The sequence below is a fragment of the Myzus persicae genome, unplaced genomic scaffold (assembly GCF_001856785.1).
Source record: "Myzus persicae strain clone G006 unplaced genomic scaffold, MPER_G0061.0, whole genome shotgun sequence".
Lineage (NCBI taxonomy): Eukaryota > Metazoa > Arthropoda > Insecta > Hemiptera > Aphididae > Myzus > Myzus persicae.
Genome location: NW_019102746.1, coordinates 168,330 through 180,418, shown reverse-complemented (window position 1 = coordinate 180,418; position 12,089 = coordinate 168,330). Strand labels below are relative to the sequence as shown.

General features: G+C 30.2%; 1 protein-coding gene across 3 annotated transcripts in view; it reads left to right on the top strand.

Moving 5' to 3' along the window:
* LOC111033076 overlaps positions 1–12,089 on the top strand; it is a 152,266-nt gene that overhangs the window by 13,039 nt on the left and 127,138 nt on the right. Inside the window, exon 1 of one of the 3 annotated variants that reach the window (XM_022313667.1) lies at positions 4,597–5,071. The exons of 1 other annotated variant lie outside the window; for it this stretch is intronic. The gene's annotated coding sequence lies outside the window, so the exon portion shown is untranslated. Of the gene's footprint in view, positions 1–4,596; positions 5,072–12,089 lie in introns of those variants that run through there. One more of the 3 variants, XM_022313665.1, reaches the window with a different exon arrangement.

The window sequence follows — 12,089 nt, the reverse complement described above, 5'->3', positions numbered from 1 at the left end:
ATATATATACATATATAATAATGTTTTAGACTTTGAAAAATTAATTACAATGTAAAAATAAAGGAACTTTAGTAATAATTTTGGGTAATAATATTTACAGAAGAAAAAAGCAGAGGAAAAAAAATAAAACATCTAATTTAGGTGTTTGAAGAAATATAATTATAATGGTAGATGGTAATTGGTAGGCATATTATAAAACTAATTCAAATTTAAATTATACTTCATAATATATAACATTTATATTAGTATAAATGTACAATATTACCTTCCTAATAAATAATAAAAAGACAAACTCAAGAAATAATAATCACTCTTTGTTGAATTTCAGTTTTAAGTTAGGTTTAACTGTTTAATTAATATACAAGTAAAATATCAAAACTTTTAGTAAATTTCATATTCAATTAATGATGCGTTAAGGTTCATATTTTTGATAAGTCCTTTGACTTTTCTCAATTAATCTCGTTGATGGTTTGTAGTTTGGAAAAAGACATTTTCAGATGCTGCAGTAAAACCCATTATGATTCTTAATTTAAATGTTGAACCATTTAATATTTTTTTTTGCAATATAAATAACTTAAGATTTTTTTTAAAGTAATCTGTTAATTCTATTTCATTATTTGTTCATAGTTTATATTTTGAAGTTTATTAAATTTTCTACAATGTTGACAAATACTAAATGTTAGTATTATATTTTTTTTTTAAATTTTAAATCATGCATTTCATAAATAATTATGTAATAATTTAATTTTAGTAGGTGCATACCTGTGGTATTCAAAACACAATAAAAATCAATGAAAACAGCTGTCTCTCGAATCATAATTTATTAACTATACCTATAATATTATAGCTGTATAATCCATAAGGTGTAGTCTGGTGTAGATATGTATAATATATTTATAACGATGCATACAGTGTATTTCACGTGGCGGTGGCAGTCGCAAGAAATACAATTCACTCTAAAATATATACAAATCAATGAGATGGTCCTCTGAGACTTACCAATGCCTATTTATGTTTTGGTATTAAATGTATACATGCGATATCTCGTGTATCTTTACGCGAAGTAAACGTTAACTTACCTGATTACATTTTTGGAGTGACAAAGTCGCAACTATAATATGCTTAATGCTCAACTCTATAATTTATGGTTCGATACCTATGACAGTTATTTAGGAATAGGTATGCATTGAAAATTATTTTTTTTCAAATATATACTACAACTTTTATAAAAACTTTAATTTTTCTTAGTAATTTATTTGAATTCATTCATTATTCAGTATGCAATTTATTGTCAAAAATTATAGAATAACTTATTACTCTTTAAGTATAACGTTGATTATAATTTTCATTAAAGATAACTTCAGAGGTAAATCCGAAGCGTTATTAAATTCTATAAAAGTTTATGGAAACCAAGGTCCAAGCTGGTTTAATTCATTTTGCATATTATTATATTCATTTATATACCTATACATATTATGCGTAGGCACCGTGAAAACATCGTATTTTATGGAAACTTTATTACATAGTTTTTACCTTTTTTGGAAAATAAGTAAAAAATATTTACATTCGAGAGTTTAATTTCACTTGTAGATTGAATATATGTCGGCATTAAGAAATTCTAAGATGAACTGTCGATAACTTTAACTAGTATTCAAATTAAAAATATGTTTCAAAATCTTATTATAATAATATTTACATTAAAATCAAATTATTAAGATTATATAGTTCGTTGTATAAACATTTAGATAATATTTTTGTATAATATTATAATGTACAGTATTTCGGAGTAGGTTAGATAGTATTTTGTTATTTGAAAATTTAAATGTAATAAGGAATATTATTATAATAAATTATTGTCTCTTGTTATAACTGTAAAGTATAATAATATTTATAAAGTACTTTTATAATAAACGAAATGTCAATACAATTATTCATCATTTATTTATTCTGAAAAATCATTCACGAGAATAAATTAAAATGTCAAGTTAATTATATTCAATCAATCATCATAATATTATACTTTTATAAACAAATTTTAAAAGTACCCATATTAAAAAAAATATGTAAAACATTTTTGTCTTTTTAAAATCAAATAAATATTATAAACGTCAAACAGTTATCATGTTGTCTCGGAAATATACTCAGCAAAGAGCGAAAATTCTATACTTCCGGAATCACTGGCTAAATCAATATTTTGTTCCGTCACTATTAAATTCATAGTTACCGCCAATTTACTCTACAAACTTTAATATATTTTTAAATTTTGAAGTTTGTAGTACATAATACTATGTTTTATAACCCTTGCCCATGAATACACTTTTATGTTATCCACATTTATAATAAATAAATATTGTATATACTTACTTATATCTATTCTGATTGTCAATGATTATTTTTAATTTTAAAAATACGAAAGTTTTCAATGTATAAACTATAAGAAACCATATCTGTGACCAAATATAGTATGTTGTAACCTGTAGTGTTGTACTCTATTTTAACAGATTTTATGGAAGATAAACACAGGAGATTGATTTAAGTATATATATATATAGACCTTGACGCACCGGCTCACCGCCCTTGGCGCTTAATCCTCGGGAAACGGTCTATACGTGTTTCATCGGACCCGAAGTGACGATGACCGTATAGATTTAGGTATACATCATATTATTATACAAGAATAGCAAATTGCTAGACTCGTTTGAACGGAATTTCGTCGCACTCGAGAACGACAACATGAAAATGTAGGACACAGTTTTCTTTTAAGGCTGACTGACAGAAAACGTCGTGATAGTGACATCTCAGTTTACCCTCTCGCCAATAACATATAATCCATAAAGCCAGGTTTTCACTACACGCCATATATTACGGTGTATTCGTATTTGGTATGTTATGTTTTAATAATAATATTATAAAGATAACGTCATTATTACGATAATAGTAAGTAGAGGTAGCACGCGTTAGCCACAAGTTGAATACCTATAGAAATGTACTCGATATAGAGGAAAACCTGCAGGCTTATATTATGGGTATTATGACGTCACTTGGGCCGTCGCCGCTGCGGTCTACATATTATAAAACCGAGAGCGGTTGTCCACGATTTTCCATCGACGGTCAGTCAGAGGTCTGCAGTAATAAGAAAACGAGGAGTCTCCCAGTCCTCCCCTCCACGTCAGTCGTGTCCTTCGAATCTCAATTAAAAAGTTTTCTTGGTCGTCGTCCGCGAGTGCGTATTAATTACAGCAGTGGTGTACAAAGAATGTCGGGGTGTATGTATACATAATAATATAATGTATTATACTGAGGTCTAAGACTACATTACAATCCTCATATTATAATATTATGCCAGTCGGACCAAATAAGCCGCTCGTTTTCCCGAGGATCAAGGTGATCCATATAAAAAAAATGTCGTGCCTTTAAAAAAGTCACTCCTCCCCTTGATAGCAGTTAAATACGTAACTTACTACCATCATACTGCTGTAGCACATATAACGTACTATGTAATTGTAATATCTGCGGCGTACCTACCTATTTATACGGGGACGATTGCACATTTGCACATACACCCCATCCAGCTGTTTTGTCAGAGAACAATATTTTACTATTATTACCACTGGTACCTATATTAATCTAACGTCGCCAAGGCATTTGACGTAGGTACCTATTATAATATAATATGACTTTATATGTCTAGATTTTAATATTATATAATATTATGTAGGTACCCTATATACGTTGACAAAATGGCAATTTGATATATTTTCGGTCGGTTGACTAACGGCAAAACGTAATAACTAATAACGACATAATATAGTAATATTATGTTGTATCGAAATCGTGTACACACATTTCACAATAACAATATAATATAAAGTAATAAAATCATTATTATTATTATTGAGTTTCGGTTGGTTGGGCGGGTTGAGGGGTAGGTACCGTATGCACGCGTATACCTATGTATAGGCACATAAGAGTTTCTATTATATAGTAGTTATAGAGTGCGTTCACCCACCCAACCACCCACTACCCGCAAACCACCCTTGCACACTAACATCGTACGATTCACCGTTCGTCCGCGGCGGTGTTTATATATTATATATTGTATACCGTATATACATATTACAGCGTGTAAACCTATAACCAGATATGTGGTATAGGTATCTACCCTATATATACCTAATATATATTATATTCCCTTAAGTTGTGTGTATCGTTTAAACATCATATTATTTCGAAAATGGGTCCACTAAAGAACTCGGCGGCAGCACGGCTTCGTAAGATGTGCGTAAAGAAAATGAAATAAAAATAAACCACACACAAAGGGTTTGTCGAGCGGTGCGGAGCGGTGTCGGGGGTAACGAGCGTTGTCGGGCGGAGGGACGACGGGATATCGTTGCCGCGACGGACGGGCAGTTGTCCGCGCGCGCGGGGAGGGTTAGAAATAATTTTTCTCCTCCATGACATCCACACACCGCGCCGCCGTGTACGCATGGGCCGCTGCGCCAGCTGCAGGTGCCGGTTACGACGGTGACGGCAACGGCGTGCGCGCGCCTCTGCGGCGGTGAGTGCCAAGTGGTGGTGACTGGTGACGGCGGCCCGAGTGCCAGTTTGTTTACCGCGGCCGCTTAGCTGTGTTGTCCGTTTCCGTGTGTCATGTCGTCGTCCCGTCGTTGATCGTCGCCGCATCGGTGTGGCCTGACAATCGCCTCTGTCGTGATCGTTGATCGTATTGCTTTTAATTCGTGGCGACCGTCTCGCTTGTCCTTACGATATTTTATTTTCGTCCCGATATTCCCGTCCGTGGAACGGTTCGCTCGTCCCACTGCGTTTCGCATTACGGCGATATCAACGTTGAATCGCAGGAACCCAATAAAAATATCCTGTCGTGTCGTCGATTTCCCGTGTACCTGGTACATACCTGAACGCCAGTTCCTCGGCACCGTGTACCGAAAGTGTTGCGTCGCTATCTGTGGTCTCCGTCTGTGTTTTTAAAATATTCTTTCGTTTGCGGACCTCGAGACTTATCGTACCCGGATGACCGTCAAAGTGAGTGCTGTAAAAATTGCTCTCCTAAGTATGAGTGTGCTTTAATAATAATATGTACCCACCTAGAATTGAGTTGGTAGGTACCTACCCACATGAGCATAGGCTCAATAAAGACGTATAATACTTACATACTGTATTCGTACCTACCTAGGGGTGGGATACGAATTTGTCGAGTCGTGAACTAGGTACCCACCTGTCTACATACCCAACTGCAGCAAGAAGACAGATCGTCGATTATTATCATTTCAGCAACGATTTCATATGATTTTATGTGCCAAACAAATATGAAATGACAAAATATACCCACTGGTTATTTAAGTCACTGACTATGATGCCTTACACAAAATAAAACTTACTCGATATCGTTATTTTGTGTTTACTAATGTTTAGCAATAAATATTCAACTATTGTCTCGAATATTGTTTTTTTGCTTTAAAATTGGTTCCCTACGTCTTAATGTTGTACAAAATTCTGTAATATAAGTTGTGATTGAAGCCAATCATATTGGTTTGTTTATTTAAAAGACTGGAGATGATCACTTAATGGTATTATTATTTATTTCCACTATAATTCTTTGTGTTGTACTTCATAAATTATAATTGTTCATCTGTCACCTACTTATTTTTTACATTTTAATTATAAATTATTAATTTGTGCCTATTGTCCTAGTGTCCTACCCAGGAGCTCATATCTAAGTTTATTATCAGTCAGTGATAAGGTAACTAGATTGTTGTTATTGTGATATATACCTATAAGCGAGCCTATGCTCTGGTAGTAAAGACTTATTGTGTCTGGAATAATTTCATTTGTAACTTTTACCATTGATTATAGACGGTAGGAGCATAGTATTATTACTAATTACTATGTTTAATCAATGATACTATCTGCCATTCTCACTTGGTAGTTCTCATGACATTTTTTTTGTTATTTATTACATTTTGTACATACCTAGGTATAATTGGTAGTTTATATATTTTGTAGAATACTTTATTGTAGACTGTACCTAGTTAGGTTACTTATCATTTAAAATGTGTTTATGGGCATTTTTCTTTTTAAATGACATTTGAATACTTATCTACCTAATGATTATAATTTGGTTTCATTATTATTTATGGGTAATTATGCCTGAGAATAAGCCCAGATTAGGTATATCCAATTGTGATTTGTATCTATAACAGTCAATTTCAGTAAACATTTTGTACCTTCTCACTTACTTGTGTTTAGATCAAACAATTAGCTTGTTATTTTTGTCCAATTGAAAAAAAAATAACCACCTATAAATATTATTTAATTTGTATCTATACTTGTTAGTTGTTTGTAAACAAACACATGATATATAGTGATACACTATTGTGTGGTGTCTAGATATTTTCTTTGATTGTCATAAATGTTGAAATAGATTAACCTACTTACTACTTTGACAGAAAAAAATGTACAATCATAATGCAGGCGGTTTAGGTATTGTTAATCATCTGTTGCTTGTATCTATCTAAATATACCAACAAATTATCTACTCCATAGCTATAATATGTAATAGTAATATACCCAGACATTGATTCATTAGATAGTATTGTGGAACATAGTTGATACAAAACAGTTATTCATACCTAGAAAATCAATGTATAAACATTTTTGAACTCTTTAGAGGTCCAGTGAGTTGGATAGACGTTTTGAAATTAAGTACAAATCTTGGAAGTTAGTGCACATAATATGTATACAGTATACATATTTATTTTTTCCTTGTGAAATTTTTAACTTCAGAAATAAACTCATTCATAGCATATTATGTACCTATATAAAGTTTGTTTACTAATTAATTGTTTAATGATCATGTTTAACTAATAACCCCTGTAATTATCTACTATTTTGAGTAGGTGGACAGACATGTATGGAATATTTAAGTATATATACCTACTTTTATTAACATACCTACCTGTGTGTTCATTTTTTTCATTATATTGAAATTTTGTTACCAATAATTGAAACAAAAACATACATTATAGTTAGGTAGGTAGGTATATCCTATGTGGTTTGTAATTAGAGTTATAACTCCAGGTTTTAATATTTTTTTATTACATATTATTCTATTAGGTAGGTATTTACAAAAATAATATTGAGGTTATTATATATTTGAGAGTTTATAAGTTCCTAATGTAAATACTATATAGGTACCATCCATTTTCTTAAATTTGTAGTATTAAATGTATCTACTTAAGTAATGACTTTTTACTATTATTTAACATATTTGCACTTAACAACTTAATTATTATGTACAATTGAGTAGGCATCTATAAAATATACTAAATTGGTAATTAAATACATTTGATATAATATATTAAGCACTTTAATAGGTAAGAAATGAGTTTTTTAGTGAATTATAGTTACCTACTTATGTTGCAAGTGCCATCAACTGTCCAAATTCACTCCATTTTAGTTTATTATTCTCAGTCAAGCTCACAGTCGTACAGATTACATATGTTAATAGATTAAAATATATTACAAGCTAACAGTGTAATTTTATTGATCTCCTAAATATATGAATTTGATTTGGTTAGATACTCTGGTTAGGTAGTTCAACTGCTCAACACATCAACCTACATCAGTCTTATCAACATAAATATTATACACTTAACAATTGTACCTACCTTAATTTAGACTGAGATTTAGTTTGCAGTAGTTACCTTTTTGGTCATGTTGGTTACCTCTTACCTACCATGGTATTTATCCATATACTTTTTTTTATACCGATGATGGCAATTCAAATTAACATAAAATGTTCAGCTATTTAGTATTTTTTTAAATAGAACATAGAACATTTACCTTTCATATATTTGCTTGGAAGTCATAGTCTACCTACTTACTTAACTAACCTAAGTAATTTATTACTTTAAATCATATATTTCCTTAAAAATAAATTATTAGTTTCAAAATTGTGTACACACCTTCATAAAATTCAACTTGCTAAGGAAATAAGTTTTCAGTTCTTTAAAGTGTAATGTGTAAATACAGATATACAAAGGAAAATATACACTATGCAAGGTACTATACTAGTTTACTAATCAGTACCAAACACTATTATGGTACTTACTACTTACAATTTATTTGAATTTTTATACTTGTGGTTATACCTAATAAAACGTTATTACTTATTAGCCAATTTTGTTGTACCTATTCTTTATACATTTATAAATACAATTATAAATGTGGTCTAGAGGATTCGCAATTTAAATTTTACCTCTATCTTACTTTAAAATAAATATATACCTATTACCAACCAATATTTTTTCTAATCTAAGATCAGTATGTAGGTATACTCGGTCATTACTATATTAAATTATATGCCTTTCATGCAAAGATATATCTTTGTAATAGCACTAAGCCTTAGGGTCATCATAGTATCTTTAGCTTTAGTGTTCAACCATAATTGTAGTGTTTGAAGCTTTATTATTAATCACAGTAGGTACTACAGTAGCTACTTTGACTCTTTGTTTACGGTTTCATAGGAAAATAAATTTAGATGAAGGGCTAGTGTTGTTTTAATATTTTATGCACAGAAAAGTGAAGTATACTGAATTATATTTGAATATGAAAAAGTTTGCTTTTATATTTTATAGTAAAATACTTTCTGTTAGTTTTGTAGAAAAGTTAAGTGCTGATTATCAAATATTTTTTGCCCATTATGTAAGTAATTGATTTTATAGTTTCTTACTCTTTAATGCCGTTCAAATTTTCTTGGATTTTAAGACATTTTTATAAATCAATTTGGTAGGCGTTAAACTATAGTCAAAAAATGTTACTCCTCAAAATCCAAACATATGTTTATAACAATATAATGAAAATAAACACTTATTCAATAGTTAATACCTACTGTTTAAATTAATATGTTCATTCTTTTGAAAAATAATGCCCATTCTGACATTATGTTTCTTTTTATTGGCCATTATTTTCGGTTTCAACAACTGATATAATATATTTTGCCTCATCAGATAAGATTTCTGTCTCTCCATACCTTAAACACGTAATCACGTAACTATAATATACAAAGATAAAATCTAACTTGCTGACAGTTTACGGATATGATCGTAGGAACCACTCTATTTGCTACGAAGATGGCCCAGGGAATTAGTGGATCCTCGAGATCATTAGTGCAGGAAGCCTGTTGTAAACTACATTCCGAGGGTTTGATGACAATTTATCTGATAGGACCACCCATGCGGTTATGGAAACCCCCTTCGGTTTACCACTGGTATTATTTTTTTTCCATCCAAAAATTATGTCCTCATTAATGTGTATATTATATCGTACTGGTCGTGTGCGCGCGTTACATGTGGAACCGAAGCTGCTCGTATTGAATACAAAATAACTTCATTCTTAGGTGCATAATATATATATAATATATATCATCTAAAGGTATACGTATATTGTATATATTATAAATAATATTATGTACTGTATATAATACGCGCATGGGATACAAGAGGCCAAGGACAATTAAACTGGTTTCGCCTGATCACCGGGCAGGCCGCTGCAGTGCTGTAGTTCCTCCGTGAGAATTGTATATTACAAAGTCAATAGCGGTATGCGGTATGGATATTAAAAACCAATCTGAATTTAATATACTACATAAATGGGATTCGATGGCGGCCATAATAATAAGTCAACTAACAAGATACAATTATTTTTACTTATTTTTTTTAACAATGGGATTCACTATGTCTGCATTGTCAAGTAGTAATAGTAGTAGTAGTATCATCTATATTCTATACGCCTATAATATGCGTACAATAACTACCTAGTACCTACTACGGGTAAGAAATGCCAATAGACAAGATCTCGAAGATAAATGCAATGAAAAGTATATAATGTGGCTGTTGAAATAGCATGTAAAATTTACTCATATAGGTAAACCACACACACTACGATTTAGAAATATCTCTCCTCGATTATTTTTTATAAAATAAAAATTAAACGTACAATTTTCAAAGACAATTCGTAAGAATTGAACTTACAGTACTTATTAATTAAGTCAATACCGAGGTCAATACATTTGAATCCAAAACAAGATTCCAAGAATAATTCCAGTAAATTCAATTTTTTTCAAAAATTGTCTAGATACCTAGTAATTATTACCAATTTATAATATTCTATCGGGTGATTCATTTAATGTATGACACTTATCGTTCAAAAAATATAAGTGTTTTTGAAAATATTTTTTTACATGGTTTCAAGTCGTTAAAAAACAACGTCCATATTTTTTTTAATTACAACACAGTATTAATTTCGACTTCTAAAGCAGAATATTTTTCTGAGTATTTCGATTCTAATGTATTTGAAGTTTATAGTTGAGCGGAATAGTGAACTAACATAATGTGAGGTAACTGCGTATACCTCGTCACTCTGCTCGTCTTAACTTTAAACTCTTATAAAGTTATAATTCATCAACTTAATTCGATTTTTGTGTATTGAAATACTTAGAAAAATATTCTGCTTTGGAATATGAAATTAAGACTATATGTTTTATTCAAAAAAGTAAATAACTTAAAAATATATAAGTTGGTATTAATCGAAGTATCAATAATATATATTTTTTAAAAATGTTGATTTAACAACTAGAAACAATATTAATTTTTTTTTTCAAAAACATTTATACTTTTTGAAATAATGAGTGTTAAATGATAAATGCAACACCCGGCACAGAATAATATATGTATGATTATGAAAATTCATATTCTGGCAATCAAAATATTAGGCGAATCTTATTGTTATTAAATTAAAATACCGTTACTTGAATAAATCATTTTTATGAGATTAAGATGAAAATTAAGATTAAAATCTAATAAGCTCTAAAAATGTATTCTCGAGTGGCGAATAGGTACTATAATTAAATACGATTGTAAGTTTATAATTTAAATTTGAAAACTGTGTTGTGTAATGTATTATTTAGAGTAATTGTTTGGTCGATTGTTTACAATTGAGGAAAACGTAAATTGCAATTTTATATAGAAAAAATAATATTAATAGGTTTTTAATTTTTTAATTGACTATTACTTATAGTGTTACTATAGGAATGAATCAAAAATACAAAAATAGTTAAGTTTTCTTTTAAAAACCTTGCTCCGATTATTTTTAATTACAATTGACAAAAATATTTTCTTTTGTATAGAATCTTTCATAATTACTTAAAAGTTATATAATACAAGTATATTTAAATTTTAAAATGTTGGTTTTTTTTTTACTTAGGTATTAAAAAGTTAATTAACATTTAAAAGTAATACAATACGATAAGCAATGAACATACTCGTATTGTTATTGTTTGTAACAAAATTAATTCCATCCTAAAAAAAATTGTGTTTAGTGTGTACTCTTTCTTATACATTTTATCCAAAGTCTTACACCTTTGCCTACAAGGCTGTGATTTTAGATAGGTAGTTCGTTTATGACGTTTGTATACATGGGTCTGTAAATGGGGACTTCCTGTTGATGGGACGTCACTTCTGCACACGAAATGTACATCAACTCAACGTTAGACCATTTCAAGTCTTTCACCCTTTTTTAATGACTTAGTTTATCGTTGTGATTTCTATTTCTTACAAGAAAATATGTAGATAAAAAAGACTTCCAGACTACCTACCTATATACGACAAAATTGTAAGTACTCTTCAATATTAACACTGAGTGTTCCTACGTAACACTGATGAGAGAGGGCGAGTAGCCTCGTTCGTGGTATACACTTAATACAAACAAACCGAGTGTTTTCAATTAGACTCATTTTTCTCCCTTTCTTTTTTATCCTTCGTGATCTATTAGGTGAAGAACCGCTAACTAACTATAGCGCGTGCCAACAACAAAGGCCAATTAGACTCAATGTTCTGTTGTATTTCTTGGCCACGTGCTTTCTTTACTTTTTCAACACAAAGTTTACATTAAAAAAAAACTTTTTTTTGAAAGAAAATTATTAGTAAATGGTTTTAAACCCAGCCTTTTTGTATTATATTTTTGAAATTGAAATTTTTGAGTTTAAATACAGATTTATATTTTAAATTTGA